Raw genomic sequence first — 27,499 nt, 5'->3', positions numbered from 1 at the left:
CATCAACAAGGCATTTCCGTCCACAGAACTGCCGCTCACTGGATGTTTTTTTGTTTTTGGCACCATTCTGAGTAAATTCTAGAGACTATTGTATGTGAAAATCCCAGGAGATCAGCAGTTACAGAAATACTCAAACCAGCCCATCTGACACCAACAATCATGCAACGGTCCAAACCACTCAGATCAAATTTTTTCCCCAATTCTGATTTATCTGTTGATGTGAACATTAACTTAAGTTCCTGATCCGTATCTGCATGATTTTATGCACTGCAGCCACATAATTAGCTGATTTGATAATCCGATGGATGATTGTTGGTGCCAGACGGGCTGGTTTGAGTATTGCACTGGTAATCGAAATGTCCCCTGAAAAATATTTGATTTAATAAAGCATGACAAAAAATTCAAGCTTCAATAAAAATAACAAAAAACACACCTACAGATTCAGTAGTAAGCATATAAAAACTAAGCATTGATATAGATTCATTGTTCACCAAATAATGATAGATTTATTAAGATATTACAAAGACAACAACGTGCTCTCCGCCATGATTGTTGTTTTGTCATTAGCCCCGCCCTAACCTCTATGGAGTTATACTTATGCCACAATTCTGCGTGCACAAAATTATATTTGAGCGCACAAAAATTGTTTACAATATTTTGAGCATGCAAAAAGGTATTTTGCACGCAGAGTGGGAGGAGAAAGCAAAATTGAAGAATTCTGAGCAAATTCACATTCAAATAAACTTTCAAGCGCAAAATTGATTTTCGTTTGCTCAAAATGAATTTATCTTTGCAAGAAGATACATTGCTTTAAAAATGGAGTTCAAGCGCACGCAAAATAACATTTTGTGCACTCAAAATATCATCTTGCGCCTGCAGAATTTTTTTGTGCACTCAAAATATCATCTTGCGCATGCAAAATAACTTTTTGTACACTCAAAATATCATCTCGTGCATGCAGACATTTTTTTGTGTGCTCAAAATATCATCGTGCGCATGCAAAAGAACTTTTTGCGTGCTCAATTTCATCTTGCGTATTGCAGAAAAAAAATTGTGCTCAAAATATCATCTTGTGAGTGCAGAAACTTTTTTGTGTGCTCAAAATATCATCTTGCATGTGCAAAATAACTTTTTGTTTGCTCAATTTCATCTTGCGCGTGCAGAAAAATGCTTGTCTGCTCCAAATATCTTCTTGTGCATGCAGACATTTTTTTTTGCACTCAAAATATCATCTTGCCCGCGCAAAATAACTTTTTGTTTGCTCAATTTCATCTTGCGCGTGCAGAACATTTTTGTGCGCTCAAAATTTCATCTTGCGCGCGCAGAATTGTGGCACATATTTAACTCCATAGCTGCTGGCCTGAAACAGCTGTGACGTATGGCTCTGCAGATGGATACTACTGAACCTTGTAGGCTTATTTTTGGTAGAGGGGTTCTGGTAATGGGGCAGCTCTCTTTCGCTCTTGGGCCTGATGAGATTCAGAACGGAGCTGCTCGAGCTCACATTGGATCTGTTGCTGTTCATCAAGCGAAATTAGAATTTATTTAGACAAAAATCACAACGAAAACAACCAGGCTTCACAAATCTGTCGGAATTACCTTTTAAAGTGTTTTCCTCTTCTTCTTTTTCCTGTTTCTGGAGTGTGAGCGATGGAGAGATGGATAAGTTTAGCTGTTTTTGGTCAGTGTGAGGGAGTTTCATACGGGCGATGAGTCCTGTGAAGAGATTTTACACATCTGACTGGAAAAACACGTTTACTGCCCTCATCTACACACATGATATGACTATAGTAAGTACGCATTTACTTCATATTTCATAACATTAAAACCGCTTTGCAGTTATTAGTTATTAGCTGGCTACGTAATTAGCATAGTAGCTTCGCTTACTATTATATAATACAAACAAACCAATACTTGGGGCTTATATCATATTTTCTCTTTTGGGTCGGTTAATTTGGTACAAAACAGAGATTAAAACTTATATTTTCTGTAGTGTAAGAAAGTACGACGCCGGCGTGTTAAAGCATGTGTGTTTCAATAAACTCAGTGAGTTACACAGATTTTATCAAAGTATACCTACAAATAATAATAATAATAATAATAAAAAAGGTTTGGTAACACTTTCTATGAAGCCTATATTTATAATGCATTGTAAAGGCATTATAATGCATTAGTAATGACTCATAATACACCTTATAACATGTTGTAGCTTCTCATAAATTACTGTAACCACCATTATAAAGCGTTATAATACTTACCTATTCATATATTATAATGCATTATAACACAAGCAACATCCAATTCTATCTGCAGAACTTATAATGTATTATATATACAGTGTTGGGTGTAATGCATTACTAAGTAATTAATTACTGTAATTAAATTACTTTTTCAGTGAGAAAAGTAAGGGATTACTCTTAATTTTTCAGTAATTTAATTATAGTTACTTCTGATGTAATTGCGTTTAATACTGTATAGACTCTAGAACAATTCTATATAAAACAATAGTGAATTTAAAATCAAAATTTAAGGTCTAATGTTAAAATATATGTTTTCTAGTTTAACGCTGCCCCTTTAAATTCTTTGGCCAGTTCATGAATAATTGATTTGATTTATTTGAAAGAATTAAAAGAACAGTTTCATGTCTATCCTTTTATTTTTCATCTGGTCGAGGTTGATCAGGGTTTTAGAAAGTAATTAGTAATAAGTAATGCAATTACTTTTCATAAAGAGTAATTAGTACAGTAATCTAATTACACTGTAGAAGATGTAACTAGTAGGTGGTAATTAATTACTTTTTTAGAGTAACTTACCCAACACTGTATGTGTATATATATATATATATATATATATATATAATAGGTATGCTTTAAGTGACAAAAGCAATGTCTTAAAAATATCTTATGGACGTTTATAAGTGGTTATAAGACATTACAAGTCATGCTGGAAGTTATATACATTACACACGCAAAAAATACAAAATATCACACATTCAATGTAAATTTTGAGACATTAAGAAAAACACTTGTAATGCTACAAGGTTCAAATATATCAGGAACTCTCATTCGAGAAAAAAAACAAAATGTGTGTGTTGATCACACATGTAGCCAATCTTCTTGGGTGTAAAACACACCCAAGAATGAAAAATAAAGAAAAATCAAATTGATTCTATACTGGACTCTATTCAATAAACTTTAATGTTTGTGCATCTTATTTTATAAATACCTTCCATTATATACATTTGACTTGTAATGTATTGTATGTTACAAGTTTATGTTATGTCTGTTTATAAGAAATTGCTTTTGTAACTTTACTTTTATATGATCACGTCATAAAGTCTTTTGACTGTTTACACAATACAGCATTTATACGATTAACTTTATTAACTTCTGCTGCGTTAAAATTGGATGTTGCATGTGTTATAATGCATTATACTCTAAAGTATAACTATGAATAGGGAAAGTCTTATAACTGTAGTTATAATTATTTATGAGAAGTTATAACTTATTATAAGGTGTTTTATAAGACATTATGAATGCAGTATAATGCCTTTACAATGCATTATACATATGGGCTTCATAGAAAGTGTTACCAAATGTTTTAACTAGTTTAGTGTAGTTAACTTGATATAGGATAAGTGATGAAGTCTGGAGTATTTCTTTATGAAATTGAGTTTATGTAGAAGATGTTTCAGAAGATCAGTATTGCTTACAAACAGAGGTTAAATAAGTCTAAAGTGATTTGGTGGTTGTATGGCATTATGGCGAATAGCTGAAGGTTTGGTGGGTTGGGTTGCCATCATAACCCACAAACATGTTTAACAGTTGTTATATTATACAGTAGTTCTGTATATTAGAGTTATGTTTAAAGGAATAGTTCATCCAAAAATTAAAATTCTCTCATCATTTACTCACTTTTTTATGACTTTTTTGCTTCTGCAGAAAACAAGATTTCTAGAAGAATATTTCAGCTCTTTAGGTCCCTTTCAATACAACTGAATGGTGGCCAGATCTTTGAAGCTCCAATAATCACATAAAGTAAGCATAAAAGTAATCAATATGACTCCAGTGGTTTCATAAATGTCTTCTGAAGCAATGCAGTCACTTTGGGTGAGAAACAAATCAACTGTTTCTACAAATCTCCACAATTATAGTAAAAAAGGACTTAAATATTGGTCTGTTTCTCACCCACACCTATGGTATCGCTTCTGAAGTTATAGCTTTAACCACTGGTGTTGTGTGGATTACTTTTATGCTGCCTTTATATGCTTTTTGGAGCTTTTAACTTTTGATCACCATTCACTTGCATTGTATGGACCTACAGACCATTCATTATCTTGCTGCTAAAAACATGTTTGCTTTTTAAAGCACAGTTCCATTCACATTAACTGGTATATACACATTTTGTTGCATTTTAGCAATCTTTTATTCAACATTTCTTTATATATGTTCCATCTAATGACATGTAACGATGCTCAGTATCAGTGTACATTTAAGTAGTACTAACAGTCAGCTTTTATCGGTGTGATTCGTAACACTCCATCACCAGCATTCATTCTCGGAGCTCCTTAAGGATTTTGTGGTTTCAAGAAACCAGCCTGAAGCCTGACAATGCTACAGTAACTGTTTAGCCGATTCTTACCTGTTGACCCAGGTGGACATGCCCCACATGACCAGGATTGTCCAGTTTTCATCCGTTCTTGGAAGTTCAGCAGCACTTTTGAGCAATGCAAATATTCAGTTTTGTGAATTCTGAGTAAATAGTGTGAAATAAGTGTTCATTTAAATTGAGCAATTTGGTGTACATCGCATTTGCACTCATTAATTTGTTTTATCTATCAGCATTATATTGGCTATCGGCTACCCTACTTTCTACATGGTGATAGCGGCATCCAACCACTAGTAATTAATACACTGACTGGAGACCTGCCCGTAAAAGAGACCTTCTTATAAGATTGATATGCTTGTCTAGATGGCATGGAGCTTATTAGTACACATTTGGCACGTTTTTAATGGGTGTGGTGTATTTTAGGTCACATCTGAAGTAATGGCAGTTAACTAAAATGATTGCACTTAAGTGAAGAACCTTTGGGTGTGATGACAAAGAAAAACCACAACCTTTTTTCACACTGATATGTGCTGTTCAAGGATTCTACATGTCTGAGTAGAAACATAAAGGTAAGTGGCTTGGGGGCAACTCTTCATGCTACAAATGTGCTTGTGTTGATAGATGTGAAGATTAAGATGGAAAAGCCAGATAGCATGGCTACAGATCATAAGAGTAGTCCGTTAACAGTGTGCAGAATACACAGTGTAACACATGCTACCTCAGTCTGTGTTTGTGCTGTTTGTCCAGTGACTCAGCATTGCCTTTATGTTTCCCGTTATTACATTTGACATTTTCTCTGGCACAGTTCACATCATTTACTCTTATCAGCAGAAAGATGCTTGGAATGCATTAACTTGTCTATATTAATTTAGCTATTTGTGAACGTTAGAAGTAAATGTTTATGACTGTTAAGCATTTAGTAGTGTTGTGTGTCAATTACTGGTTGAGTGATATGGGTTTTTCAATTGCAGATACTGATATCTAGAGAGAACACTGACAAATGGTTGATGTAATGCTGACCTGTAGGCTACATAATGTTGTAATTACAGTAAATAAGATCTACACAAAATTGCTGAAATGAAACAAGCACTACAGTGGCAAGAAAAAGTATGTGAACCCTTTGGAATTAACTGCATTTATATATAAATTTGTCTTAAAATATGGTTGTACATATTGAATACATCGTTCAAACATTTACAGTATAGGTTGGAAAAAGTATGAACCCCTAGGCTAATGACATCAACAAAAGCTAATTAGAATCAGGAGTTCACAAACCTGGCATCCAGTTAATAAAACGAGATTGGAGGTGTCGATTAGTTTGCTATTCACAAGAAGCATATGGTGACGTGGACCATGCCTCGCAAAAAAGAGATCTCAGAAGACCTACGATCAAGAATTGTTGCTTTGCATAAAGCTGGAAAGGGTAACAAAGTTATCTTGAAGAGCTTAGATATTCATCTGCACAGTTAGACAAATGGTCTATAAATGGAGATGATTTAGTACTATAGGTACTCTCCCTAGAAGTGGCCGTCCAGCCAAGATGACTCAAAGGGCACACCGCAGCATGCACAAAGAGGTAAAAAAGAACATAGAGTGAATGCTAAAGACTTGAAGGAATCATTGGAACTGGTTTACATCTCTGTTTATGAGTCTACCATATGGAAAACATTAAACAGGCATGGTGTTCATGGCAGGACATCACGAAGAAAGCCGCTGGTTTCCATCAAAAACATTGCTGCACGCCTGACGTTTACCTTGACACTCCACAATGCTACTGAGAAAATATTTTGTGGACTGATGAAACTAAGGTTGAATTGTTTGGGAAGAACACGCAGCATTACGTATGGCGTAAAAAGGGCACCGCATACCAACATGAAAACATCATCCCAGCGGTGAAGTACGATGGAGGGAGCATCATGATTTGGGGCTGCTTCAAGGCCTGGATCGCTTGCCATCATTGAGGGAAAAATTAATTCCCAAGTTTATCAAGATATCCAACAGGATAATGTCAGGATGGCTGTGCGTTAGCTGAAGCTCAATAGAAGTTGCAGCAGGACAATGATGAAGTAAATCCACTACAGAATGACTTCAAAAAAAGAAAATCCACCTTTTGGAGTGTCCCAGTCAGAGCCCAGACCTTAACCCAATAGAGATGCTGTGAAATGACCTCAAGAAAGCCATTCACACCAGACGTACTAAGAATATGGCTGAGCTGATCAGTTCTGTAAGGAAGAATGGTCCAAAATTCTTTCTGAACGTTGTGAAGGTCTAATCCGCAGCCACCGGAAACGCTTGGTTGAGGTTACTGCTGCCAAAGAAGGATTGACCAGTTAATAAATCCAAGGGTTCACTTACTTTATCCACAGCACTGTGAATGTTTAATGACATTCATTCTGTGAATATCCAGAGGGTTTCCATACCATTTCTTGCCACTGTATTTACTAAATATTTATTAACAATTAAAATTGAAAACAAATTATTTTCCTTTGACAATGCTGTCGATAGGCTAGATTTTGGAACTGGCACTAATAGAATAGCCACTTTGCACATGGATTGTTGCTTATGTTTTAGCGATGATGATTTTTTTTTTTTTGGTAAACGGAACTCACCAGGAACTTGTTAATGGTGATAATGTTGTGTGTGTGTATGCATGGCAGAAATATATTTTTTTCTACTCAGATTAAAATGTATCGGATTTTGAGACCATTCTGAGTTCTGTAGAATAAAGGAAGAGTTGTGAAGGGCGTCCAGGTCTTTTCAGTGGCTTCAGTTTGCAGTGAAATAGCATCATTTAGCATTTCTGTCATTCTTCGATCATAATATCCGTGTTGGAAGAATTGAGCTGAATCATCATCGGAAGAATCATTCAACAATGAGACGGAGAGCCAGAACCATTCATCACTTAACCTTCAGTTGATATCTCACACTCAACTCCTTGGAGCCTTTTAAGGGGGTACCTTAGGCTTCAGGCGTATGAAATGTGAATAACCCAGCCACAATTTACTTTACCTGGCATTAAGTTATAATGGTTCATAAATATCCTTGAGGCAATGTAACGCTTGGTATGTGCTTTCTACACTGCTCCCAGTCGTGATGTTTCGTTCGTGAACATAACAGTCTTTTTGGACAAATGTGTTAAGCAAACAAATCGTTCTTGTTCACCTCCATACACCAACTCATATTTCTCGTTCACTAACATCTCTCCCTTTTGAATTCAATGAGCTGTAGTTTGAAGCACGAGACCACTTTAGTGGCTTTTCATGCCTGTAAAGACTGACTATAGCACGAGCCAACAGCATTCGAGTGCGGGCTGTGAAGGAGCATATCATTTATTTGACCCACTTAACAACTGCACCCTTCACTGTAGGAGAGAGGATTAGGATCTGTTGACCGACTGAAGGAGAGGAGGAGATAGTCCTATGTCAATCGTTTACTTCGGTAATCTCGTTCCGGGAGAGAAAGTGGTTGGATGAATTATGAGTAAAAGTGACTGATGACTTTACAACGACATCAGGATGCAATTGATAATTATTTATAGTCTAATATTGTTGTCTTTTTGTATAGTCATGCACAGCAGTTCACAAAATCATAGCTATGCTTTGTTGTCATTTGTGGGGAAAACGCTTATGATACTTAACCACACTCTGATTTGTAGATATGCAAATTTAAAGTATAATTGGACTTGTTTCTTTTGTGAACGACTCAGTGCTTTATCAATTGTTTAATGACTCACTCAAAACACATAAAAGACGTTTATTTGATGCCAACCACTGGTGTCACTGGGGGCTGAGCCCCCCTACGACTGAGATCCTAGAATTGCTCCTGGTTTATGTTATCTATATATATATTCATGTTTAATAGAAATAATGCAAGTTATTATCTGCATTGAGGCATTTCATTATTTCATTATAAAAGCTCCCAGTAAATAAACATACACATGACAAGGCGAACATGAATAACCCAAGGTCTTTTTAAACTATTCCTCCACTAACACGCGTAAATAGGGGTCCGGCTTTGCGGGCTCATGGGCGCGCGCACAACAGTAAATATACCACTGCTGAAAAAAGTCCAACTGTGATCATTGCCACAAGATTTTGTTACAGTATTATTATATGTGTCATTCTCTGGAAATGTTTCTGCATTAAATAGCTAAAATGTTTTATTGCAGACTACAGCGTTCAGTGTAATTCGACGCTGACATCACCAAGTGGGAGTTTAAAATATGATCCTGGATTCAGTGCGGCTTAACTCTCACCGGGTCAGCTGTGAAAAGCACACAGGGTCAGCGGCTGCCCTCTTTGTCCTCAGTGACTGAGCTGAACCGTGCTTGATATCTGTATTTCAGATGGATTCTCTTGAGCAATCACTTCTCTTTATCTCTCTCTTTCTTTCCCTCCCCCTTCTCTTGTCCTCTCTTGAGAAGGATCATGCAGCGAGGTCGGCCGCTCGCTTTCTGATCTTGCGCCTCCCACACAAGCTTAAGCTTGTTTGCTATGTGAAGAGCTAATAGCCTCTATTTCATAGTTTCAACTGGGTGAATCTTACAAAAACATGTCCAGGTCACATTTCTAGGGGCTTTGAAATCGGTTTTATTTTTTTAACAAATTCCGTTTTATATTTTCCTATATTCCGTGTTTCCCTTTCTTATTTTTCTGAATTCCATGTTTTTAAGGTTTAATTTTACAATTAAAAAAATGTCTAATCAAAGGAAGGCATAATACTTAAATTAAAATAGAACATTTAAGTATAGAAATATTAATTTCCAACATAACATTGCACTATTTTTATCAAATGAAGTGCTTCTATCTAAAACACAACATTGGAGTTATTTTGCTTAAAATATAATTTTTAATGATATTATTATTACAGTGAATATTACATTTTACTATACAGTAGGATTATTGTAATTTTTCAATTTTATACGTCCATTTAAATTGAGCTTTTATTTTTGTGCAAAATCTTTCAAATTCTGTGAAATTCCGAGTTTTATAGGTAAATAAAAATTTTATGACTGGATTCTGGAAATCCGTTTTTTTCCACATTTGCCCAAAATAAAAATATAAAAAAAATACATATTTGGCATGGTGTCAGTAAAGCCAATTTTAAGGACTTTTACAATTAAAGCACATTTTCCCTCAAATTCTATTACTGTAAAGCCATTTTACTTATATATATATTTACTAATTAAATGATTGTAATAGTTATTTTTACTGTTGGATAATAATTGTTATTACTTTTTTAATTTTGGGTGAAATATAGCCTAGACATGAGATTCACCCCAAAGTTTCCTTTTAAAAATATTTTTTTTTAATTGAAGGCCTGTATTAGATGTTATTTACATTGTTTAAAATTAATATAATGGAATGCATTGGATAGTCATATTTAATTGAACAAGTTTTAAAAAAGGTAACATCTTTAAAAGGGTGAAAACTATATTAACAGGTTTGAATACAGAGATTTTTGAAAGCTATATATCGGAAGGCAAATACTTCATTGTAATACTACATTGTAGTAAAAGTTCCAAATTTCCATTTACACAAAAAAACAAAACTATTTTACCACCCCCGCTCTGACACGATGTCTCTCTTTCTGGTGAGTTAAAGTAAACTTTGGCGGGCTTGTTTGATGTGTGTGAGTCGCTCAGCATACACCAGCTGGCCATACTGGGAGTGCTGGGTTACCAGGGTGACACGACAGCGTGAGGAAGAACTCTCTCTCTTTGTGTATACCAAGAAAGCACAACATTAGTGTGCGCACTTACTGAAAAGCTCTCTGCCTCTTACCCATCCCACACACACACTCGAGTGGGATCTGCTTTTACACATATGGCTGATCATACTTGCAGTGTAATTATAGCCAAATAATGTATCATGCTGTTACTTACTAGGGTATTTCACCATCTGAAATACTGTATTGGCCCAAGTATTGTACACTAGGGCTGAACGATTATCTATAATCAGTGATCTGCAGGGTTTTGACGTCACATTTAGTATCGGCTCGGCTAGCCTGGAACCTTGACCGAGGTGGTACTAAAAAAAGTACCAGGTACCAGGTACTATCCACAGTGGAAAACCCCCCAAAAGCGAGCAGAGTCGAGTCGAGCCGTACCGTGCAGTGGAAAAGCCCCACTACATTGATTTGTTGACACGTGTTTAAAACCGGTACTGTCTCTTTAAGAGAATTCGGCATTTCTGTAAACAGTGTCTATAAATGAGCGCATTTTAATGAGAGAGACTTGAATGGCTTTATCTCATCTGTGCTATGCCTTATTACAATTAAATGTTTATTTCTCTTTACACTTGTGAAAAAAAAAAAAAAAAGGTTCTTTAGGGTTCTATATACCTGTATAACCCTAGAGTTCTTTACTCCGCTCCAAAGAACCCTTTATGCCAAAAAGGTTCTATTTACAAAGGTTTACAATAAAAAATTAGAACCCTTTTTGCACAAAAGGGTTCTTTAGGCTAACAATTGCTTAATGTGAGAATGTATGTACAGTATATGTATAATTTACATTATTAAAAGTTTTATTTATAAATAGTTTTGAGCACTATACTACAATGTACTTCTTCAGCTTTGGGTTTGATTAAAAAAAGGATAAATGACAGATGATCAGATCCCATATCCTTTCTCTTTAAGATGACTATTTATCTCAGTATCAAAATGCAGTCTATGGTACAGTCTATTCTTTTTTTTTCCAATTTGGAATGCCCAATTCCCAATGCGCTCTAAGTCCTCATGGTGGCGTAGTGACTCACCTCAATCCGGGTGGTGGAGGACGAATCTCAGTTGCCTCCGCATCTGAGACCGTCAGTCTGAGCATCTTATCACGTGGCTTGTTGAGCACGTTACCACGGAGACGTAGCGCGTGTGGAGGCTTCACTCTATTCTCCACGGCATCCACACACAACTCACCACGTGCCCCACTGAGAGAGAGAACCACATTATAGCAACCACGAGGAGATTACCCCATGTGACTCTACCTTCCCTAGCAACCGGGCCAATTTGGTTGCTTAGGAGACCTGGCTGGAGTCACTCAGCACGCCTTGGATTCGAACTCGTGACTCCAGGGGTGGTAGTTAGCATCTTTACTCGCTGAGCTACCCAGGCCCCCCCAGGTACAGTCTATTCTTGACACATAATTCAACGTTTACCAGCCAGTTGCCAAATATATTCATTTTTAGTCGCATAGTGAGAAATTTAGTTGCAAATGCGTGTGATTTAATTTATAATTTTCTTTATTTATCACACATTATACATTTGCACATATACAGTGAAATTCTTCTTTTTCACATATCCCAGCTAGGCTGGGGTCAGAGTGCAGGGTCAGCCATGATACGGTGCCCCTGGAGCAGATAGGGTCAAGGGCCTTGCTCAAGGGCCCAACAGTGGCATCTTGGCAGTGCTGGGGCTTGAACCCCCGTCCTTCTGATCAGTAACCCAGAGCCTTAACCACTGAGCTACCACTGAATTCCTCTTATTGTTGTGGTGGGTTGCACGGAGTAAAAGGTCGAGCCATGGCTTTTGAGAATCGATATTGAATCGACTAAATAAAAATAAAAAAATTATCAAAATCTTTTTTTTTGTTTTTGCCCAGCCCTAATTTCAAGTGCATTTTTTTGTCCAAACATTTTAAATAATGGAGGGATTTTGTCCCGAGCCCCCTTAATTTCTGACCCTACTATATGGGCATCCAAAAACTCCACCACCTCCCTACTTTATCCTCTGCTCTTGATAAAAACCCACTTCCATCTTTCTCTGATAATAAGAGAATGTGCCCATTTCCCCATCCACTCTGAAAGTTTATATTGAGTGTCTAATCAATAGATCAGATTTGTTTCTTTCCTCTGGTGTTTTTGAGGACAAACCCTTAGTGAGAACTAGGGCACTTAGGCAAATGCTTGTCTGGACAGTTTCTCTGTCAGAGCTATTAAAGTTTAAATAAATCTTTGTCGTAATGAGTGGGTGTGCCGTGGTGCTTATTCATCATGGAGTCAAGCTGTCTGTCATATCTACAGCCCTCCTTTGGAAATAGATGGTTTAAAGCAAGCATGAATTTCTGCATCCTATTTTTCCAAACCCCGAAAGCCCAAGAAACCAAACGTTAAATAGTGTTTACATTCCAGTGAGAAGGAAAGAAGTGTAGCTTCATTTCTGAGTTGGGACTCTGGATGTAGCGTTCCATAAGGAAGAGTGCAAGAAAGGAGTTATTGGAGGGGAGATGCAATGGGACGTGTTTTTTCCCAGGGTTGGAATGCCATGTTCAAAGGTGTGGGGTTAGCTCATGCTAATCCTCGACTCATGACTTTCTACCATTATTTGCACAGTGCATGTACAGTGCACATCCAAGTGCCACATGAAAGTGCACCGTACATCCACGTATAAAAAAATCTAGAGTTGCCACAAATACGCCACTCACAATTTTCACATGCTAAAGAGCTTTGCGGCAAACTCTTCATTGTCGGTTTGCTGCAGGTTCACTACTACCGGTGAAGAGCTTAAAACTTCTGTCAAAAATTTGTGGCGAATAATATGCTCATTTGCATGTGAAAATAATAGTGGCGAACAACCATCAAGTAATTATTTCGATAAGTCTTATAACACAGTCACAGTTCTTGGTTCATTTCGTCAGACATCACAAAATGAAAGAACCAGAGAGTCATTCCTTCAGAAGTAGCACTGTATTTTTTGCTTTGAAGATTCAAAAGTGTCATTTGTTCGTGAATCGGACTACACTGAACATTGACTACGTTTACATGGACACCAGAAAGTGGCTTATTGTGAGAAAGCAGCATTCCCCTTTACATTCACTGTATAAGTGACGTACACTTTACTCCCGTATATATGTGGCTCAGTCAGTAAGCAACTTTCTCATCAGCAACGTAACTTTCCCGTGACGCTTGTGTAAATAACAAACGTGGGATCCATAGAAGACTTCACCATTTTATTCTCCATTGCTTCGCTTTTATTTCTAGATATTCCAGAGCTGTTGCTGTGTTTGTTTCCTTAACTTTCAGTCGCCATATGCAGGGAATTGCGCTGCAATGGTGATGTTTCCTTCTTACATAAAACTCCGGGATTCCCTCATCGTACGAGCGCATATAAGCGAACGTGTGGGACTGTCGATATTTTACAGTGTGTGTGTAAATGTACAAGTATAGTTTATAGTAGAGTATGTGCTTTTCCCACTGTAGTCCCAAAAATGTTGAGTTATTTCCGCTGTGTTGACTTGTTGTTGGGCTCCATCCTGTGAAGTTTGTTCTGGGGTCTGTTCCACGCTCATGCGCACTACTCAAAAACTTCTCAAGGAGAAACCTAGGTGTGTTAAACCGCTTTCTCTTAATCCCTTAAATGGCATAAGGAAATCAGCGTTCTCATATTACATGCCATTTCAGAACGCTGCTTTCTGCAAAAACCCTGGAATAAACCATTTTCTTAAGTGCATGTAAACGTTGTCAGTGGCTACGTTTACATGTATACCAATACTCTGATTATTGCAATAATGTATGTAGAGTAGCAATATTCATGGATAGCAGTGGTATTTGGCTGAACTCGTGGTGAAGCAGCTCAGACTATGAGCCCAGGCCAGGGGCTGTCTAATTAATAATAACTTCAAAAGCATATTGCGACACCTGCTTTCTGTTAAACTGTATTTGTTGTGCTATGTCTAGCCTTTTTTAGCACAAGAATGTGATCGATCTAAAGTCATAGTATTACAGTGAGGATAAAATGTTTGAATTGAAATCAGATGCGTTTCTGATTTGTTTATACGTTTCTCTCGGCAGATATTAATTTGCTTTCTCACGTCACTAGCTTTAAATATGTAGCTAACGAATGCATAAACGTGACCAGCTGGATATAAACTAATGCGAACAGATGGTAATAGATGGTAACAATCGTGACATTTAAACATTTGGGTAGGACATGTATGTATTTTTGTCACATTGTTCTAACCGCTTGAGGTTAGCTTTAATGTTAGCATCCTCTCAGCCTTGTCGGCAAACATACTGCTGCTCTCTACTAATGCAGAATCTAGTCAACAAATTAATTACTTTATAATGATATGACAACGTGTACTGTAGTGTACTGTTTTCTTACCTTTTCATTGTTGATGTTTTAAATCCGCATCTGAAGTGTTTCCGCTCCACGTGTCAAAACAAACACCACAAGGCATCAATGAAGTGATGTATAAATCTCATATTGTATAAAGATAGCGGACCCTTCCCAGCCGATCCAGCACCGGACACAACAGGGTGGATTTTTGCCCATAACCGATAGTTCCAGAAATCTGTTATCGATGCCGATTAATCGGCAAAACCGATATATTGCTCGACCTCTAACTCGGAATACACGCGATGGATGTTGTTTTTCGCCCACGAGCACAAGCTCATTTTTAAAGATGTGTTTCCTTCCCATTATTTTGCGGCATATGATCTTTTTATCTCACCAACATTGAATTTAGACTGCAAACGGACATTCACAACTCGGGCAAAATATGTTTTCTTCTGCCATGGGGCTGTAGATGGGGGGAGCACCACCGCTGGAAAATGGTGCATGGAACCGCCATTTTACATGAAGCCCAAAAATAAGTGCTGCTTCTTATTTGTCATGAGGTTTTCAAACCTGTACTTGAATGGAACATGATTTGTCTGCAGCACTGGTGCAGGCGCACTTTGGTCAGAGTTGAAGAAATGCGATTAAAGCATTTGCATGCCAGTATAAAGCGATTAAAATATGAGTACTCCACATATCTTACTGCGATTGTCATGACTCTGATTATAAGCATAATCGCAATATCATAATCACAAAATTCTGTTTACATGAGCCACAGTTAAATCGTAGTATTGCCTTAATCGCATTATAATCGCATTATGAGGGTGCATGTAAACGTGGCCAGGGTGTGCTTCATGCTGTGGATTCAAAAGAACACATACACACACACAAAAAAAGAAAACTTCTTTGCCTGAACTTCATTCAGTCGTGGAAAGTGGTTCCACATGTTTAAAATGAGTTTCCTTAATGTAAAATTACTATATAATCTCAACACAAATACGTTGTGTAGAAAGAATCTTGCTGAATTGGATCAACTCTTATCTACAAATTTAGATGTGTCATTGTAACTCAAATAAATCTCTTTTATTTCTTTATTTACTAACTAGTGAAAGTGAATGATCGCATGCTAAATACACACTGGTTTGATGCACCATAGAGTCTAGTTTAGTAACTATGCTATGGTTACGCAGCAATTGCTCAATGAAGCCAGCAATCAATTTCATGTGCAACACCTACCTGTCCTCATCATTAGCTCAAGCTCCACTCTTCACCATGATGGTTTCCCCTTTGGCTGATTTGTTTCTTGTTCACCATGCGCCCCACCGAGAACAAACCACATTATAGCGACCACGAGGAGGTTACCCCATGTGACTCTACCCTCCCTAGCAACCGGGCCAATTTGGTTGCTTAGGAGACCTGGCTGGAGTCACTCAGCACACCCTGGGATTCGAACTAGCGAACTCCAGTGGTGGTAGCCAGCATATTTTACCACTGAGCTACCCAGGCCCCAGGCCGATTTGTTTCTTGAAGGCAAGAGAATCGCCTGCTTGCATGTGAAGCGACTGAGACATGTAAACGACCAGTCACAGTTCATTTTTTGTTATGTACCATCGTGTTACTACAATAATAGACTGGTGTGCAACACAGTCTCATTTAAATGGTCCGCATATCAGAGCTGCGGCAGATGTGTTTGATCTCATAATGTTAAAGTGCTCGCCGGTTTTATTCTCTCTCCTCTCAACAGTTCCCTGTAACTTTTTACTGTCTTGTCTAATGATAAAAAGGCAAATATCAATAAAACTAATATCATATACAGTCTGCAAATATGCTAATTTCAAGTTTAAACAGATGTAATAAACCAACCTCACAAAACTTGAGCAGATCCAGCATCCTGTGGATCTCTCATTTATTTACCTCTGAAGCACGTATTCTATCAGCCCCTCCTCATCAATTCCCTGTTAATTTTAACGTTCCTTTCTTATGATAAAAGGCAAATATCAAAAATACTCCTATTATATACCTTTGCAAATATGCAGATATCTCGTTTAAACAGATGTAATTCACGAACCTCACGAAAATCCAGCGTTTTCTTCCCGTCGAGCGCTTATCTAATATCTTCCTCCAAGCGTGTATTCTATCAGCCAGAATCAAAAACTTCAGGATGAGGATCAAAAGTTCCTCTGATTCACAAATCATGATGGTCAGTCCGTGATAATCCAAGCAGGCAATCCAGGCCTTTTAAATGGTCAGGAGATTGCTGCTCGCACTGGATCTGCACGAGCACGTGAGAGCAACTTCAAATTTAAAGCGCTTCACGTGCGCTACAAGTAAATGTCATATTCACTGTGCACTGTATGTACAATTGGTTTGATTTTGTGTTTTTTGAGAAAATGCGATTGCTAATGTGGACATGCCATCTGTGGTTGCTGGACTACTGTTTTGTGTGAAATTGAGTAAACATAGTGCTAAATAAGCTATTTTATGTTATGTTACGTTATTTACTATATTAAATTGTGTGATATATTGGCATTGTATCGGCCTATCGGCCACCCTGCTCTCTGGATATCGGCATCAGCCATTTAAAAACCCATATCGGTCGACCAGTAATGGTAATCCCCAAAACTCCAACACAACAGAAACTTAAAACAAAACATGAAACACTAACAAGTATACCCCCTCTATATTCATCATGCACAAAAACACATAAAAGTTTCATAAGTTGAACAAGCAGCAAAAATCATTTTATTTTTATTTTTCAGTGTAAGAGTCATTCATTTGGGAATTGGACTACATTGGTCACGCTGTATGTTTTGTGCTGCTGATTCAATAGTGGTGTTGCCGTGCCGGAAACACTTGTCAAAGGATTTTATCAAGGTGTTGCATCTGTTCAGAACTTGTAAATGGAACCGAAGTCATGACAAACATACGGTTCCGGTATATACTTTTTTAAAATGCTACCGGTTCAGAATAAGAACTTTCTTCAGAAAATATAAAAATCTAGTTTTTACTGGAGACACAGAATAATTTTATAGCCTCTAATTCTGCTCCTGAATTCCATGTTATTTGTGCAACAGATATAAATAGTCATGCTGGAATTTGTTATGAGTGTTTTAAAATAGGAGGCATGGCATGCATTGTAACAGCACATTGTAATGTGACACTACAATTCTCAGTAACTCATCAGAGTTGTGGGACAGCTAATAAATTTATATGTACAAGTAAAATGCAAATTGGCAAGATGTTGAACAAAATTGCATATGATGGCATCAAATGGCTGTTAATATGAGCTCTAAAGTGCTAGTTAAGAGCCTTCTCTTGACTCACTTTTTCCAGCAGAGCGTTTATACTATTAGAATTCTTTACAAATGCAGCATAACACTTCAGTGCTCCAGTGACCCCACACCGTTCCCAGAATGCAAATCCAGTGAGTCACAGATTGGCTGCTGTTTGACAAGCCTCTGCAGAACCAATAGAGAAGGAGTGGGCGAGCGAAAGAGAGAGATAGAAAGCCATTTTTTTTTTTTAACCACCTCTGTATCCACACCCTGTGCCCTGTGGAATGTGAACATTGTGCGGGGGAGAGACACAGTGGCTTCAGCCATCACACAGTTTGCAAAACACTCATAACCCTCGTCTTTGGGTGTCTGTTTAGGGTGATGATGTCAGAGGAGTGCAATCTTAACTGGGGCAATTCCCCTGTGGTTTTTAATTAAAGTGTTTGGTGAGTTGTCCATCTTTCCATGGAGGTCTTATGTACAGTACGCATGTCTCATGACTAATGGTCCCCAATATGGGAATTTTTAAGGGCCAATAGGACTGCACGAATATGACAAAAATCATAATTGTCGGTTATTTCCCTTGATATTGTAATCGCGATTATTAATGTAGATTAACAGAAGTTATATTAAATACTTATTTGTTCAACTTCATGCCATATATTTTTATGTAGGCTACACATTCAAAACAAGCTGAGATCTGTTGAGCTTAATTACGTTATGCTGTTATTTACTTATACATCAGTAAATGAACTTCTCATTGGCCAATGTAGTTGCATGACAACACTAAATTGTTATTCGTTTAGAATGCTCTCATTAAAAACTAAATTAAGCTACACTGCACAATAAATCACTATTTTACACCGTGTCCACATTTTGTTGATAATAATGGGAGCGTTGTTGTTTTGTCGCGTTGCTCGTTTGCAGTGTATTTATTTTACAGTCTACATTAAAAGTGAGCTGCGCGCCATATTACAAATCCAAAATAATTCCAAATTAGCGACTATGCTTTTCACTTTTGTTCTAAAGCTTCTTTGAGTCTTATGTGATGTCTGAGCTTTAGACTGTTTAAAACTTGCGCATTGGGATCGGTTGTCATTTCTAATAGGACTAATTGACTAATTTAAGCATCTCTGATTCGCCATTTCATTGCTGACATGTCTGGGATTGGTTAGAATACTTAACCACCGCAAAACATGTTGTGAAAAGAAACCTTTGATCCAAAAGGAGTAGACTTGATGCCAGTGCTGATACTGTTATATAGAGAGCAAGGTGGCTAATGGACAATATAATGCCAATATATCTGATTCAATTTAGCAAATACGATTTACACAAACTTGGGAAGATTGCCTTACACACTATTTACTCAATCACTAAAAATATATCTAAAAACATTAAATCTGCTTTATTCACTGGCAATAGAGCGCAACAGTTTGGTTCCGGAAGTAAAAATCCCATTCATTTATCGCATAGATGAATTGATTTTCAACGATAGCTTATAAATCATTAAAGACAGACCTACCGTGAGCTACGAGGTTGTTCATCGATGGTATATACTTCCGTTGAAGCCATCTGTCCACGTTATTTCAACTTCATTGTTTAAAAATCATGTTTGATAATGGAATACATGGTAAACAAATACATTACCCATGGTACAGCAGAGAAAGATCCACCAATCAGAGAACTACAGCCAACAAAACCCGCAAAACGTGCCTCGGAGCGACCGCACGCTCCCATGACGCACTGTGAATGACGTAATCGAGTCGATCTCCCTTCACCCTTAAACCACTTACTGTATATATTTGTACATATCGGAATATTTTGCAATAAACATAAAATAGATTATTTCTATACTTATAATTAACAGACTTAAATTAATATTTTTATTTATTCTCATCGTTTTTTATTCAATGACATCATTCGCCAGTGCTTCATGGGATTGTAGTCTGTGCCCTCATGAAAGACGGTAAGTACATAGTTTGTACCTTTGTCTTTATGTCCGATTTTCAAATATTTTTTGCCTCAAAACAAAATTTGTGTTGTTGTGATTCACCTCAGAGCTGCTTGGTTTGGTTAATGGCTCACAACTCTTTTATGAAGGATTTAATGAAAAGTCTATGGAAGAAATGAATGGGGAAAATACTTCCGGTACCCAGACATCTGAAAAAGTGGGCGGGCACTGTTGCGCTCTATTGGAATGACCATTTCTGTTAAACAACCAAGCGGGAACAATTATTGGCCAATACTGATAAACTCAAAATAGCCTAATATTAGCATCTGAAACAACTTTACTGTTAGGTATGGATGGATGATACCACTTAGTTTATTTTTGATCCAATACCAATAATTTCAAGTCCAATATCGTCCCTTGGAGAATTGGTAATATATGTACCATTTTTAAAGAAAACATGAGTGAGCAGGCAAAACACATTTCTTTTATTTCTTATGGGATTCATATTCAACTGTAGGTTATAACAGAATGGCACAATCATAAAACAAAACATGGCAACAAAGAAAAAAATGAAATGTCCCCTGTACAAAAGTCTGCATTCCCTTAGTTCTTAATACTGTGTATTGCCCCCTTTAGCATCAATGACAGCGTGCAGTCTTTTGTAATAGTTGTCTATGAGGCCCCAAATTCTTGCAGGTGGTATAGCTGCCCATTCGTCTTGGCAAAAAGCCTCCAGGTCATGCAAAGTCTTTGGTCGTCTTGCATGAACCGCACGTTTGAGATCTCTCCAGAGTGGCTCGATGATATTAAGGTCAGGAGACTGTGATGGCCACTCCAGAACCTTCACCTTTTTCTGCTGTAACCACTGGAGGGTCAACTTGGCCTTGTGCTTAGGGTCATTGTCGTGCTGGAAAGTCCAAGAGCGCCCCATGCACAGCTTTCGTGCAGAAGAATGCAAATTGTCTGCCAGTATTTTCTGATAACATGCTTCTTTCATCTTGCCATCAATTTTCACAAGATTCCCCATGCCTTTAGAGCTCACACAACCCCAAAACATCAGTGAGCCACCACCATGCTTCACAGTGGGGATGGTATTCTTTTCACTATAGGCCTTGTTGACCCCTCTCCAAACATAGCGCTTATGGTTGTGACCATAAAGCTTTATTTTGGTCTCATCACTCCAAATTACAGTGTGCCAGAAGCTGTGAGGCGTGTCAAGGTGTTGTCGGGCATATTGTAACCGGGCTTTTTTGTGGCATTGGTGCAGTAAAGGCTTCTTTCTGGCAACTCGACCATGCAGCTCATTTTTGTTCAAGTATCGTCGTATTGTGCTCCTTGAAACAACCACACCGTCTTTTTCCAGAGCAGCCTGTATTTCTCCTGAGGTTACCTGTGGGTTTTTCTTTGCATCCTGAACAATTCTTCTGTCAGTTGTGGCTGAAATCTTTCTTGGTCTACCTGACCTTGGCTTGGTATCAAGAGATCCCTGAATTTTCCACTTCTTAATTAGTGATTGAACAGTACTGATTGGCATTTTCAAGGCTTTGGATATCTTTTTATATCCTTTTCCATCTTTATAAAGTTCCATTACCTTGTTACGCAGGTCTGTTGACAGTTCTTTTCTGCTCCCCATGGCTCAGTATCTAGCCTGCTCAGTGCATCCACGTGAGAGCTAACAAACTCATTGACTATTTATACACAGACACTAATTGCAATTTAAAAAGCCACAGGTGTGGGAAATTAACCTTTAATTGCCATTTAAACCTGTGTGTGTCACCTTGTGTGTCTGTAACAAGGCCAAACATTCAAGGGTATGTAAACTTTTGATCAGGGCCATTTGGGTGATTTCTGTTATCATTATGATTTAAAAAGAAGCCAAACAACTATGTGATAATAAATGGCTTCATATGATCACTATCCTTAAATAAAAGACAGTTTTTTTGCATGATCAGTCATATTTTCAAAATCAATGCCAAAATGTCACAATTTCTGCCAGGGTATGCAAACTTTTGAGCACAACTGTATATATATATATATATATATATACAAAATTGACTCAACGGTGCCGCGGCATTGCGTTAGTAGATTGAAAAAATTCCGGGTCAAAAGACTACTCCTTGTTCTGGCGACCATACGTATCATCATCACTTATTTCAGATGGGCATACACAGAATCCTAAGAAAGATAGGTGGGCATATGGCGTGTGCCAGCGTATGCCCTGCCTAGACTACACTACTGTCCAGAAGCTGTTTCTCTGATTTTCTATCATTACCTCTACAAGGCACTGAACCCTCTTGTTTGAACGAACCTTGTGATGGTGCAAGCACTTGTCTGCTTGTGTCTTTCAGCATGCATGTTAAGATGAGCGGAAGAAGAAATAGTTCCCATCCTGCACAAGTATTTGCTAATATAGCCTAATCCTTTTTATTTCACTTTGAAGCTTATGATTATTGTTCATGGTAACCAAATAATAATATCCCTAGTTTTAAATTGTTAGAATCGATAGTTTTGATACAACATCAGTATCGAAAGTATCAATGCTTTATGATCGATCCGCCCATCCCTACTGTTAGGCAGACCGTGGACATCACAATGTCCTCATTTTTTTTAACTCGTCCCCTCCAACCACCTGTCACATAGAGACCAATCAATTCCATATGGTTAAAATGAAGTCATATCCTAAATTTTGTTCTTGTTAAATATCCTTTTTCACTTGGAAATGTTAAATTATAGAGCTGTTTCTTATTTACTTTCAAACGCTACAAATCAACATGATTTACAGACGCCATTGTACGCCTAATAATGAACTCTTATAACAGCAGCTTGGTTTCAGCGTTTTTCCTCTGTCGTTTTAAGCACAGGAGTCGTGTGACCTTTCTGAGTTTAGATTAGTGTTGTAATATGAGTCCCAGTGAGGCTGAGTCATGCTCTGTGGTTTAGCGGGATATTGTAGGCTAGTCATGACCTCCCTCATTACGTGGGGTGATAATTGCCCAAACATGCAGCAGGAATGAGTGAATCTCGACGTTCAGAGCCAGAGCCGCTGACTGATCCGACCAGATCTGCTGCCGTACGGATTCAAACACTGACTGAGTTAGGGAGGTTGTGGGAGCTCTGACTAGATGGATTTGGTGAGTTTGTGGTGGGCGTTTGCTGTGAAACTGTTGTGGGCGTGTTGATGATCGTCAGTGAAATCATAATTGGCACATTGTGAAACTGATGTTATACAAGAGTGAAGTTCAGACTACAGTAATCAGAACACATTATATCTGTAGTGCTGCCTTAAATGGATAGTTCACCCAAAAATTACAATTCTGTAATCATTTACTCACTAAACTCTTATGACTTTGTCACCCTTCACATTTATTGTATGGACAATAGATGCAATGAATGTGAATGGTTACTGAAGCTAACTTACCGAACATCTCCTTTTGTTCACAACTGAAGAGTTTAGAACATCATAAGGGTGCATACATATTTTCGGAGAACTATCCCTTAAAAGTTGGAGTCTGCTTTATTGTTTACAATAGCTAAAGTGTTCAGCCCAAAAATGGAAACAATTATTTCATCATTTAACTCTCCCTCATGTTCTTCAAAATCCGTGTGGAACCCTTAAAGGAATATTCTGGGTTTAGTACAAGTTAAGCTCAATCGACAGCATTTGTGGCATAATATTGATTACCACAAAAACTAGTTTTGACTTGCACCTCCTTTTCTTAAAAAAAAAAAGCTGGTTTACAGTGAGGCACTTACAATTAAAGTGAACTGGGCCAATCCGTAAACGTTAAAACACTCACTGTTTCAAGACGTGAACAATATGTGTGTTAACATGATTTTAGTGTGATAAAGTCACTTGCTAACCTTTTCTGTGTAAAGTTATTGCCAATTTACAACTTCGATTGCATGATGGTTTCAACTAACCCAACTGTAAAAATGACGATTTAAACAACTTTACAGCTCAAATAATACACAGATTTTAACTTTGAATTGAGTGCTTTTATAGAATTATAAGCTTCACATTTCTGCCTTTAAATCCTCCAAAAATTGGCCCCATCAACTTCCATTGCAAGTGCCTCATTGTTACCTCGATTTTTGCTTTTTTGTTTTTTTGGATTTTCTCCCCTTTTCTCCCCAATTTTGAATGCCCAATTCCCAAAGACCTCGTGGTGGCGTAGTGACTCGCCTCAGTCTGGGTGGCGGAGGATGAATCTCAGTTGCCTCCACGTCTGAGACCGTCAATCCGCACATCTTATCACGTGGCTCGTTGAGCGCGTTACCGTGGAGACCTAGTGCGTGTGCTAGGCTTCACGCTATTCTCCACGGCATCCACGTACAACTCACCACGCTCCCCACTGAGAACGAACCACATTATAGCGACCACGATGAGGTTACCCCATGTGACTCTACCTTCCCTAGCAACCGGGCCAATTGGTTGCTTTGGAGACCAGACTGGAATCACTCAGCATGCCCTGGATTTGAACTTGCGACTAGTCAGCGTCTTTATTTGCTGAGCTACCAGGCTCCACGATTTTTGCTTATTTAAAGAAAAGGACAGACTAGTCAAAATAATTTTTTTGGCTGAAGTTTATGTCATTATTCACTGAAAATCTGCAGACTATTGGAATACACACTCACCCCTCTCTTGCTCTTGTGGCCTTTCTGTACATGATATATCTGTTTGGGAGTGTTTCTATTAGTTGTTCTAATTGCTGGATGTCCAACTGCTGGAATGCAAACAATACGTGAGCTGTGGTCACATGACCTCCATGTACCTGGGCAGGTGGGACACGGCATTTACCAGTAATCGTCCCTCCACTCTTAGCCCCACATACTTCAGTCATTAAATATAGAAGAAAAATGAAGCACTGCAGGGTTAATTTTGCATAAAGGAGGTGTGACCTGTAACATGGTGTCCAGACGGAGTCGAGATAAGAAGGTCATGAAGCTCACAGACTACTTGTTGGATTTAGATATTAATTAAATAAGTTCGTTGTGACCCACCCTAACACCCCCACTGGTGAGTGGTGCTATTACAAACTCACAATGCAAAATCCGAAATTCATCTTTCTTTTTACTACATAGGGAATTGTATTTTAAGGGTATGCAGCTTTACCATGAGAATTGTGCTATTGAAATAGAAGCTGAAAAGAGAAGTATTGTAAACATGGTGACTGTGAATCATGTATTTGGGACATTGTAAATGATCTAGAAACACTGAAGATGTAATTTATGGCCCAGGTGGCCAGGTTTTAGCAACTGTAGTGTAGTCAATTATTTTATTTTTTATTTAATGTAAAACCGTAGAATTTTCCTTGGAATGTTATAAAATGGTCTGATATCTGAGTGAATCAGCGAGCCGTGTGTTTCCTGCAAACTAGAGCAGAGCTTTACTGGAGCTCATTAATTATTCATGTTTCATACTCATGAGGAGACAAAATGAACTGTGCTTTAGGTCATGCTGCAAACCCTTCTGTTGCGTTGTTTGTTACTATAAAAATAGAGTTTGACACATAAAAGAGAAATTTTTTTTTTCCCAAGTAAGGGGCCATTTACTTTAACATATTGCTGCAGAATGGAGCAGAACACAGGGGGTCTCGAGCCATATTTTTAAGCTGAACTTCTTACAACTTTACATGCAATCACAATGTTTAAAGACGTCCTTCTAGCACAGGGGTCGGCAACCTAAGGCACACGTGAACAAAACTAAACAGTATTAAAGTGTGACGAGGCTGCGGTATAGTCAGCAGAAGAGTGATTAAGCCATTCGCGCATCACGAGCCGGCGGCGCAAATCAATTCGGGCAGCGGTGAATCCCGCGAGTAGACACATCCACTTTGCTTTGGTCGTGCTGCGCAATTGAGCAGATGAAAACCTTCATTTTCGTGTTTTATTTGTTGCTTTTTGCTTTCAAAGCAACACATGATGTAAATAAGAAGACCATTATTAATCCTTGAGATTGTCAACCCTGCATACACCCTCAGTAGAGCGCAACTGTGTAGAAACAATATATTTTACGTTTATTGCAAAATATACCCATATGTACAAACAAGTAGTTTAAGGGTGAAGGAAGACCGACTCAATTACGTCATTCGCAGTGCGTCACGGTCGCTCTGAGGCACGTTTCGCAGGTTTCGTTTGCCACGGTTCTCTGATTGGTGGATCTTTCTGTGCTGGACCATGGGTAATGTAGTTGTTTACCATGAATTCCGCTATCAAACACGATTTTTAAACAACGTAGTGGCTTCAACGGAAGTATATACCATTGGATGAACAACCTCATAGCTCACGGTAGGTTTGTCTTTAAAGGTTTATAAGTTATCTTTGAAAACCAATTAGTCTATGGGATAAATTAATGGAATTTTTTACTTCCAGAACCAGACTTACCGCTAAATAAACCACATGGTGATGGTGACTCTCAAAACTACATTAAATGATTAAAAGATTAAATGTAAGCGAGTATTGATGCTGACTACCACCCCTGGAGTCACAAGTTCGAATCCAGGGCGTGCCGAGTGACTCCAGTCAGGTCTCCTAAGCAACCAAATTGGCCCGGTTGCTAGGGAGGGTAGAGTCACATGAGGTAACCTCCTCGTGGTTTCGATTAGTGGTTCTCGCTCTCAGTGTGGCGTGTGGTAAGTTGTGCGTGGATCGTGGAGAATAGCATGAGCCTCCACATGCTGAGAGTCTCCGCGGTGTCGTGCACAACGAGTCACGTGATGAGATGCGCGGATTGACGGTCTCAGAATCGGACGCAACTGAGACTTGTCCTCCACCACCCGGATTGAGGTGAGTAACCGCGCCACCACGAGGACCTACTAAGTAGTGGGAATTGGGCATTACAAATTGGGGAGAAATGGGGATAAAAATGTTTTAACGCACATCGCGGTGGGCCTAGGTAGCTCAGCAAGTAAAGATGCGACTCCAGGTATGGTAGTCAGCAAGTTCAAATCCAGGGCGTGCTGAGTGACTCCAGTCAGGCTTCCTAAGCAACCAATTGGCCCGGTTGCTAGGGTGGGTAGAGTCCTCCGCCACCCGGATTGAGGTGATAAAAATCCACAAAAAAATAAAAAAAATAAATCTGAGTCAAAATATAAATGAAACCTGGAAATAAAGTTTCAGGATTTTGAACAATTAAGGCTATGGCAGTAAATGAATAAGAAATATTTAAGATTCCACACAATTTCTTGGTCACTTCTCAAATAAACAAATTTGCGACTGTGTCAACTCGCATAGAAAAATAAGTCGACACAGCCATTAACCAGGAAAATTTTAAATGGCACTCCATGTCAAACAGGGTTGCCGACCCCTGTTTTAGTGTGTGTTTACTAGGGAGTTGTGAGACTAGTCGACTAAACGGTTCTGATGCTGATAGTCGACACTGGAATTGCGAATTGGTCAATATTTTTCCCCATTAAACTGTTCAACATTTTTCCCCATTTACGTTTGGCTTTATATTACAAAGGCTGCGCTTAAATTACCGTCATGCTAATGTTACACATTTTCAATATAATTAATAATACAAATATTATTAAAAAAGAGGATATCTGGAGCAGACGTATACAAAGTTTCATTTCACCTCAAGCTGAAAATGTCCTCTAGCAAGACCAGCAATGTA

At 38.3% G+C, this 27,499-nt stretch overlaps 1 protein-coding gene across 1 annotated transcript in view; it reads left to right on the top strand.

Annotated features, from left to right (window-relative positions):
* The first annotated feature begins 1,442 nt into the window (after positions 1-1,442).
* The window catches only part of frs2a (fibroblast growth factor receptor substrate 2a), a 38,499-nt gene continuing 12,442 nt past the window's right edge, over positions 1,443-27,499 (top strand). The window contains exon 1 of the mRNA XM_051688970.1: positions 1,443-1,790. The gene's annotated coding sequence lies outside the window, so the exon portion shown is untranslated. The remainder of the gene's footprint in view (positions 1,791-27,499) is intronic.

Source organism: Myxocyprinus asiaticus, chromosome 45 (assembly GCF_019703515.2).
Source record: "Myxocyprinus asiaticus isolate MX2 ecotype Aquarium Trade chromosome 45, UBuf_Myxa_2, whole genome shotgun sequence".
NCBI classification, from domain to species: domain Eukaryota; kingdom Metazoa; phylum Chordata; class Actinopteri; order Cypriniformes; family Catostomidae; genus Myxocyprinus; species Myxocyprinus asiaticus.
Note: the sequence above shows the minus strand (reverse complement) of the source record. Positions and strands in the feature narration are given on the sequence as shown.